This window comes from Elephas maximus, chromosome 2 (genome assembly GCF_024166365.1).
Source record: "Elephas maximus indicus isolate mEleMax1 chromosome 2, mEleMax1 primary haplotype, whole genome shotgun sequence".
Classification (NCBI taxonomy): Eukaryota; Metazoa; Chordata; class Mammalia; order Proboscidea; family Elephantidae; genus Elephas; species Elephas maximus.
This window is the reverse complement of record NC_064820.1, coordinates 233,619,565-233,629,494: the sequence shown is the minus strand read 5'-3', so window position 1 is coordinate 233,629,494 and position 9,930 is coordinate 233,619,565. Positions and strand designations below refer to the sequence as shown.

Genomic DNA, 9,930 nt, shown 5'->3' with positions numbered 1-9,930 from the left:
GCCTCCCGGGGACTTCTCCTACCAGCTGCGTCCCACGCCGCCCGTGGAACCGGCTGGTCCCCCTCCCGGGGTTAGTTCAGGGGGGTGGAGCAGGTCTCTGTGCTTGTGCCGTACCTGACTGGTACGCTGGCTCCAGGCTCTGGAAACAATCGCTGCTTCCCCGTATTAGTTCGTTCTCCGTCTCTAAATCTGTGTTTGTTGTTCAGGGTTCGTAGATTGTTATGTATGTGATCGATTCACTTGTTTTTCCGTGTCTTTGTTGTAAGAGGGATCCGAGGTAGCGTCTGCCTAGTCCGCCATCTTGGCTCCGCCCTCAAATGCATTTTTAAATGCAAATTTCTATTCTGAAGTTAAACATTAATTCTTCCCCACAGAGTTTGCACAATCTTGAATATTTGCTCATCAGCATGGATTACCAAAGGACTAATTGTATCACAGCTGTTGACCACAAGTATCTTGAACTACATCAGAGAAGGGTCATTCATCCATGTCACACTGATGGAGAACAAGAAGGTGAAGTCTACCCAATATATGAAAACAAAACAACTCATCAGCAGCAGAATGGGAAGTGGCCGGTCCTGTGAAGGTGCTGGGACTGGCCCTTAGGTCTGTACAAGAAGGTCACCATGTAGTGCCTGGAGAGAGAAGGATCATGGACCCTATAATGGTGATATCCCTTAATACTGTTAGTGTGAAAAACAGGCTCCTGTGGGTGTAGCTCATGGGCAAAAAGGAACAGTGTTCAGTGATAAACAGAAGACTGGCCCCAGTACCATTGGGGGTGGCCACGGTGTAGAGCAGGAGGCTACTATGGATGGACATATTGATGATCCATGAAAAAAGGAAGAAGCCTAGAATGTGATTTGGAGAAATGAACTTCACCAAGGAGGATGTGGGCAATGGCCCAGAGCACACTCAGGAGGCAGATAAAAAGACAATTGTTGTTAGGTGCCGCGGAGTCAGTTCTGACTCATAGTAACACTATGTACCACAGAACAAAACACTGCCCAGTCCTGCACTACAATTGTTGTTATGCTTGAACCCATTGTTGCAGGCACTGTGTCAGTCCATCTCATTGAGGGTCCACCTCTTTTCTGCTAACCCTGTACTTTACCAAGCATGATGTCCTTCTCCAGGGACTGATCCTTCCTGACAACAAGTCCAAAGTATGTAAGACACAGTCTCGCCATCCTTGCTTCTAAGGAGCATTCTGGTTGTACTTCTTCCAAGACAGGTTTGTTCATTCTTTTGGCGGTTCATGGCATATTCAATATTCATTGCCAACACCACAATTTAAAGGCGTCAATTCTTCGGTCTTCCTTATTCATTGTCCAGCTTTCGTATGCATATGATGCAATTGAAAATACTGTGGATTAGGTCAGGTGCACCTCAGTCTTCAAGGTGACATCTTTGCTTTTCAACACTTTAAAGAGGTCCTTTGCAGCAGATTTGCCCAATGCAATGCGGCTTGATTTCTTGACTGCTGCTTCCATGGGTGCCGATTGTGGATCCAAATAAAATGAAATCCTTGACAACTTCAATCTTTTCTCCGCTTATCATGATGTGGCTCATTGGTCCAGTTGTGAGGATCTTTGTTTTCTTTATGTTGAGGTGCAATCCATACTGAAGGCTGTGGTCTTTGATCATCACTAAGTGTTTTAAGTCCTCCTCACTTTCAGCAAGCAAGATTGTGTCATCTGCATAACACAGCTTGTTAATGAGTCCTCCTCCAATCCTGATGCCCTGTTCTTCCTGATATAGTCCAGCTTCTTGGATTATTTGCTCAACATACAGACTGAACAGGTATGGTGAAAGGATGCAACCCTGACACACACCTTTCCTGACTTTAAGCCATGCAGTGTCTCCTCGTTCTGTCCAAACAACTGCCTCTTGATCTATGTACAGGTTCCTCATGAGCACAGTTAAGTGTTCTGGAATTCCCATTCTTTGCAGTGTTATCCATAACAACCATGGATGACATTAAGAAGAAAAAGACAATTACCTTGCACTTTATATCACTCTGAATGTTATGTAAACACCAACGTTTCCTTGATGAAGAGCAACAGTATGTGGACTAGAGATAAATAATGTTCAAATCAGTGGACTTGAGCCTGTGACTGAGAGCAAAGGTGAAGATGTGGAAAGTAAGAAGGAAGATGTTTGCTGAGATTCCAAAGCCAGCTGGTAGGTATAGGTATTTTTTATGGCCTTGTAACTAGGGATTGGTCATCTTCATGGGAAAAGTGAAGCAAAAAAAGTAGTATATCTGTGGAGAAGAATAAGAGATTTGATGATCACAGAATCATTTCCACCATTTTCCCAATCATCGCCACCATGTTTAACCATGTCTGTGATCTTGAATCTCTTGTTTCTATACCTTTAGATGAAATTTGACTAGTTAATTGCTATTTTTTTAGAGTCAGTCATGCAATTCTCAGGATAGCCTCTGTCTGTCTCCAACTCTCACCACAGTGGTGCACTTACTGTGCCATTTTCAGGGTGCTCATAAAACTTTGCTTCCCTCGATGGTGACATTTACCCTAAAAATGGAAAGCGGGATTTTTTTTTTCCTTTGTATCTGCCCTACAAATTTCTCAAAGATAGGGACAAACTTGTCTCTGCTGAGCATGCACACACACACACACACAGACCCACACACACACCCCCCCACATACACGCAAGTCTGGGGTATTTGCTGGACAGAATTGAAGTAAGTATGGGAAAAGTGGAAGCAGGGTATGATCCCAACAGAACCATTTCCATCCTCAGGGACCTTCTCTGTGCCTTCTTGCCTAGTGCGTTTGAGAAGCAGAAGAAATTGTAACCAAATGCAATTACCCAATCATTTTCGTGAACAGTAACAATTATTGACAGTATTAGAGGGGCTTTTCATATAAATTTTGAGTCTTAGCCTTTATCAGTTCTATGCTAAAACAAGAAAACCTTAAGATTTACAGACATTAAAAACTTTCAGATTCTAAACTTGGGATTTATCTCTGTAAACAGTGGCCTAGGCTGACAATGAAGGCCGTGGGAGTTTCAGGAAAGCCACGATATCCACAAGGTCTCACCATTGATGTGAATAAGCGAGCTGCTATTTTCACAGTAGACAACTTGGTCAATGGTAGGTGGGCTTGGCAGACATGGTCTTGTTAGGAAACGGTGTGGTATGTGGGTAGTGAGTATGTGAGCATCTGTGCCCTCAATTGTAAAATGAGAATATATAATGCATGTATCTGGGGTCCTTATGAAATAGAAAAGGTAAAAATTATGTGAAGCATATAAATCTGTATCAGGTGTATAAGCAGATAAAAGTGAATCTTTTCAAAACTTTGGTTAATACTATGGTCATTTTTGTCATTTATTATTTTATAGCTAAAGTCTTATTCAAAGATGGGTTTAAAGTTCTGGAAAGCATTTGAGAAATAAAAAAATGGGGGTTTTGTTGTGTTAGGGGGATGGTGGTGAATGTGTTCCTCCTTAAGCTGAAAAATCATGGAGAGAATCATAAAAAAATGAGTCTGGATCATTCAGGGAGGAAAAGGATGTGCAAATCTGTGTACATAATATGTAACTCCAATGAGACTAAAAAAGGGAGCATTAGGGAATCTGGGGGTAAAGGAAAGACGTGATTCCCTTAAACATTGTCAGTCAATGGAATTGGACAGAAGTTTTAGCTTAAAGCTCTATTCTAGTACCAGGATGAGCATACTCCCAAGGCATGTGTATCATTGTAAATAAGAAGTAGAAGAACAAAGATGGAAAAAAAAACACAGGAACTATATCACAAATTGAATGAAATTCTAAATGGGAAACTCACATTTCAGTCACATATATTTTCCTCATCAGTAAAAAATTAAGTTAGAGCAAAGTGGGACTTCTCTTGTCAAACAATTTGCAAAGTCTTACTTTGTTTGAATCCCCAAAACCAAACAAAGCCATTGCTGTCAAGTCGATTCTGACTCATAGTGACTCTACAGGACAGAGTAGAACTGCCCCATAGGGTTTCCGAGGAGCAGCTGGTGGATTTGAACTGCCAACCTTTTGGTAAGCAGCCAAGCTAAGAGATTTACAACAGGGAACCAGAGAGGCCAATCTGTAAGTGACAACACATCAGAAAAATAAAAGAGGGAATAAATGGCATAGATAAAGAACTTTCAAACGAAGAGGAAGTCAAAGCAATATCAAGTAATTAAAAACTGGTTTAAACTTAGGAAGAGAGGGATAATTTCAAGGTAATCACAAAAAAAGTTAACAAACCTACTTATCTAAATAAAGAAGAAAAACATAAAGTCTCAGTAAACACAAAATCTACGAAAATGAAAAAAAAAATCCACAAACAACAGGAATTCAACACAGGAGAGTAAGAGGAACAAAGAAAATGTCAGCACCACAAAAAACAAAATAAAAACACTACAAAATGACAGCAACAAACTCACATGTAATCAGTAATCATACTGAATGTAACTGGCTTAAATGCACCCCTAAAGAGACAGAGAGTGACAAATGGATAATAAAACAGGACCCATCAATATGCTGTCTACAAGAGGCACACCTTAGACACAAATTCGTAAATATATTAAAAATCAAAGGATGGAAAAACATATATCAAGCAAACTGCAACCAAAAAAAATCAGAAGTGGCAATATTAATCTCAGATAAAATAGACTTTAAAACAAAATCCACCATAAAAGACAAGATAATGATTAAAGGGACGATCCACCATGAAGACATAACCATAATAAATATCTATGCACCCAATGGCAGGCCTCCAAAATACATAAAATAAACTCTAACATCACTGAGAAGAGAAACTGACAGCTCCACAGTAATAGTAGGAGACTTCAACACACCACTTTTGGTAAAGGACAGAACATCTAGACAGAAACTCAACAAAGATCTAAAGGCCACAATCAGCCAACTTGACCTCTTAGATGTATATAGAACACTACATCCAATAGCAGCAAAATGCACTTTCTTTTGCAATGCACATGGAGTATTCTCCAGAATAGACCACTTCTTAGGCCGCAAAGCAACCCTCAACAAAATCCAAAACATTGAGATAATACAAAGCATCTTCTATGATCACAATGCCATAAAAACCGAAATTAGTATCAGAAGGAGCAAGAGAAAAAATCAAATACATGGAAACTTAATAATACCTTGCTTAAAAGCCACTGGGTAATAGAAGAAATCAAAATGGAAAAAAAAATTTCTGGAATCAAACAAGAATGAAAACACATCATACCAAAACATTAGGGACACAGCAAAGGCAATGCTCAGAGGTCAATTTATACCAACAGATGCACACATCAAAAAAGAAGACAGAGACAAAACCAAACATTTGCTATACAACTCAAACAGATAGAAAGGGACCAGCAAAAGAAGACCACAGCCACCAGAATAAAGAAAATAATAAAGATCAGAGCAGAAATAAATGAAATAGAAAATAGAAAAACAAAAGGAAGAATCGATAAAACCAAAAGTTAGTTCTTTGAAAGGATCAACAAAATTGACAAACCCTTGGCCAAACGGACAAAAGAAAAACAAGAAAGGAAGCAAATAACCCAAATAAATGAAATGGGAGACATTACAACAGGCCCAACCAAAATAAAAAGGATCATAATAGAATACCAAAAAAAAAAAAAAAATTTGAGAACCTTTAGAAATGGACAAATTTCTAGACATGCACTACCTACCGAAACTAACAGAAACTGAGGTAGAAAATCTGAACAGACCCCGAACAAGAGAAGGGATTTAAAAGGTAATAAAAAAACACTCCCAACAAAACGTCCCTGGCCCAGATGTCTTCACTGAAGAATTCTACCAAACATTCAGAGAAGAGCTCACTCCAGTACTACTCAAACTATTTCAGAACATAGAAAAAGAAAGGATACTTCTAAATTCATTCTATAAAGCCAGAATAAGCCTGATATCAAAACCAGGCATAGACAACACACAAAAAAGAAAATTACAGACAAATGTCTCTCATGAATATAGATGCAAAAATTCTCAACAAAATTCCAGCCAATAAAACTTAGCATCATATCAAAAAAAGATACACCCCAACCAAGTGGGATTCATACCATATATACAAGGATGGTTCAACATTACAAAATCAACCAACACAATCTACCACATAAATAAAAGAATCACGTGATCATCTCAATTGATGCAGAAATAAAGTCCACACCTGATAAAAACGCTCAATAAGATAGGTATTGAAGGAAAATTCCTCAACAGAATAAAGGGCATTTGTACAAAACCAACAGCCAACATCATTCTCAATGAAGAGAGGCTGAAACCATACCCCAGGAGAACAGGAACAAGACAAGGATGCCCTTTATTACCACTCCTAATTAACATTGTGCTGGAAGTCCTAGCTAGAGCAGTAAGGCAAGAAAAGGAAATAAAGGGCATCCAAATTGGTAAGGAACAATCCAAAAGACTTCTCAAGAAAACTACAGGAACTAATAGAAAGGTTCAGCAGAATAGCAGGATACAAAATAAACATACAAAAATAAGTTGGATTCCTATACACCAATAAAAAGAACCATGAAAAGGAAATCAGGAAAGCAATACCATTTATAATAATACCATTTATAATAAAAAAAAAAAATACCATTTATAATAGCCCCTAAAAAAAAAAAAAATACTTAGGAATGAATATAACCAGAGACATAAAAGACCAATACAAAGAAAACTGCAAAACACTGCTGCAAGAAACCAAACCTGAGGCCTACAAAAATGGGAAAATATACCATGCTCATGGATAGGTAGGCTCAACATTGTGAAAATGTCAGTTCTCCTCAAAGCAATCTACAAATGCAATACAATCCTGACCCAAGTACCAATAGCATTCTTTAACAAGGTGGAAAAACTTCTCATTAACTTTATATGGAAAGGGAAGAAGCCCTGGATAAGTAAAACACTAGTGAACAAGAAGAATGAAGTAGAGGGATTCACACTACCTGACCTCAGAACCTACTATACAGCTACAGTAGTCAAAACAGCCTGGTACTGGTACAATGAGAGATGCATTGACCAGTGAAACAGAACTGAGAACCCTGATCTTTGACAAAGACCCAAAGTCCATTAAATGGGGAAAAGACAGTCTTTTTAACAATTGATGGTAGCAAAACTGAATGTCCATCTGTAAAAAATGAAACAGGACCCATACCTCACACCATACACAAAAACTAATTCAAAATGGGTCATAGACCTAAATATAAAACCAAAAACTATACAGATCATAGAAGAAAAAACAGTGTCAATGCCAGAGGCTCTAATACACAGCTTAAACAGGATATAAACCATAACTAACCATACACAAACACCAGAAAATCTAGATAACTGGGATCTTCTAAAAATTAAACACTGTGCTCATCAAAAGACTTCACCAAAAAAGTAAAAAAAGAACCTACAGGCTTCCTCTCCATATGGAAGTTCTATCTCTACACAATTCATTCCCCCTTTTTGTTTTGAAGTTGTCATTGCTTACACATCAACATGTCTGGTTCTGTGTTTTCAATTCTGTAACTTTATTTTACTTTTGGGATTTCTTTATCTGTGTTGGCATCTTGGTGAAGCCATAATATGGCTTACTCTCACATTGTGTCTGATGTCAGTTCCATAACCAAAGGACTCCCTTTAATATTTCTTGCAAGGATGGTACAGTTTTTTACAAATTCCCTTAATTTCTGTTTACTGAGAATGTCCTAATTTTGACATCGTATTTGAGAGACAATTTTGCTGGGTATATGATTCTTGGTTGGCAATTTTTTTTTCGTTTCAGAGTTTTATGTATGTCATCTCATTACCTTCTTGCCTACATGGATTCTTCCAAGAAATAAGTCTTATCGGAGTCCCTTTTTAGGTGGTATTTCATTTTTCCTGAGCTGTTCTTTTCATTCTTAGAATTCTCTTTATCTTTGGTCTTGGAAAGTTTGATTATGATATGTCTTGGTGACTTTCTTTTGGGGTCTTTCCTGTATGAGGTTCGTTGAGCTTCTTGGATGGGAATCCTCCCATCTTTCATGATTTTGGGGAAGTTTTCTTCCAGCCAAACCAAACCCAACCAAACCCAACCAAACCCACTGCCGTTGAGTTGATTCCAACTCATAGCGACCCTATAGGACAGAGTAGAACTGCCCCATAGAGTTTCCTAGGAGCGCCTGGTGGATTTGAACTGCCGACCTCTTGGTTAGCAGCTGTAGCACTTAACCACTACCCCACCAGGGTTTCTTCCAGCAGACCTTCAAAACTTCTGTTTGTGATTTTTTGTTGTTGTTGTTGATCTTCTCCTGTTCTGGGATTTCATTCATGTGTAAACTATTCCTCTTTGTGGCATCCCTCATAGCTCTCAGGCCTTCTTCTTCTTCTTCTTATTTTTTAATTATTTTTTCTGATTGTTCCTTGAACAAATTGGCATCAAGGGATTTGTCCTCTATTTCACTAATTCTTTCTTCTGTTGTTTCAATTCTACCTCTATGTCTTTCAATTGAGTTATCTATTTCTGATAATTAATTGTTAATCTTCTGGACTTGTAGTTCCTATTTTTGTATGATTTCTAATTGCCTACTTAATTTGTCATTATGTTGTTGTATTGTTTTCCTTAATTCTTTCAGAGTTTTGTCTGTGTATTCCTTGATCTCTTTGAGGGCCCTATATATAACCCTTTTGAATTCCTTATCAGGCAGTTCCATTGCCATCTCTTTCTCAGGAAAGGTTTCTGCCCCTTTATTTTGGTCACTTTGTTGAGCCATCTTGTCCTTTTTTTTTTTTAATATATGATTTGATATTGTCTGCTGTCTCCAAGACATTAAGGTGTTATTTTATTTATATGTGATTTTTGTTTTGTTTTGATAGAGCAGGCACTCTCTCTGGCAGAAGAGGGGTGCGATGAGTGGCTGGGGGTTGAGCAGGTGCTCTTTCTGGTGGGGGAGGGGTGGGCTGGCAACTGGGTGCCAGCAGGCACTCCCTTTGGTGGGTGAAGGGTGGGATGGGCAGCTGGGAGTTGTGCAGGTGCTCTCTTCATTGGAGTTGGGGTGGGGGGGTGGCCTGGGGGTGGGGAGAGAAAAATTTTTTTTAAAGTGGGGGCGTTGTCTATTGCTCTGTGTTTGCCACTTGCTCTGCCAGCCAGGTACTGAAGTAGAGAAAACACATTTTCTTTAGTATTTTAGTATTGAAGTAGAGAGAATATATTTTCTGAAGTTTTAATACAACTGTATAAGCTAGTCTTTGAAATGTAATTACTTGCTCTGGAATCTGTCCTATGATTATTCCTTTAAAGAAAAACAAGGTAATCAATTTTTAGTTGTTGATTAAACTGTGTTCCTCTCCCAAGGGGGGGAAAAAAGAAAAAAAACCCCGCAAAACCAAGGTTGCTGAACAAAGCTTAGATCCATCTTGTGACAGAAACCAGGACAGCGTGAAGAGACTTGCAGGACTCCAGAATGGCATGAACAGACTTGCAGGACTTCAACAACAGATCATTTTATCATTGTGTCTACCTCAAAGAAAAGTCAACATTCCTGAAAAAATCTAATTCCTGACCTTTCCCCCTATAAAAACCCTCCAGTTAGCCCTTTAGGGTTAGACAGAATTTGGGAGAGATTTAACTCTCTCTGTCTCTTGGACTCTGGTGTTCTATAAAGCCCTCTTGCTGCTTACCTCCTCCTGTCTCGGTATTGGCTTTGCAACAGGTGGCTCGAATCCGTGATTCATGGTAACAGTACCACCTCTGGAGAGCTGCCCTGTCTCTGGGTCCTGAGAGTGCTCTGCTCTGTGTATACTGGGATCCCTGAAGCTCTTGTCCTCCTTCCTGTACTTTCCCTCCTTTGCTCTAGTTTATATCCTGTTCACCTTGTCTCACTCTGTGTATGTCTTTGCAGTTTTTCTGTCTCCTACTGGGAATTTCATGATGTTACC

General features: G+C 39.0%; 1 pseudogene; it reads right to left on the bottom strand.

Moving 5' to 3' along the window:
- Positions 1–350: 350 nt before the first annotated feature.
- Positions 351–9,726, bottom strand: LOC126068505 (vomeronasal type-1 receptor 5-like; annotated as a pseudogene).
- Between the last annotated feature and the right edge of the window lie 204 nt (positions 9,727–9,930).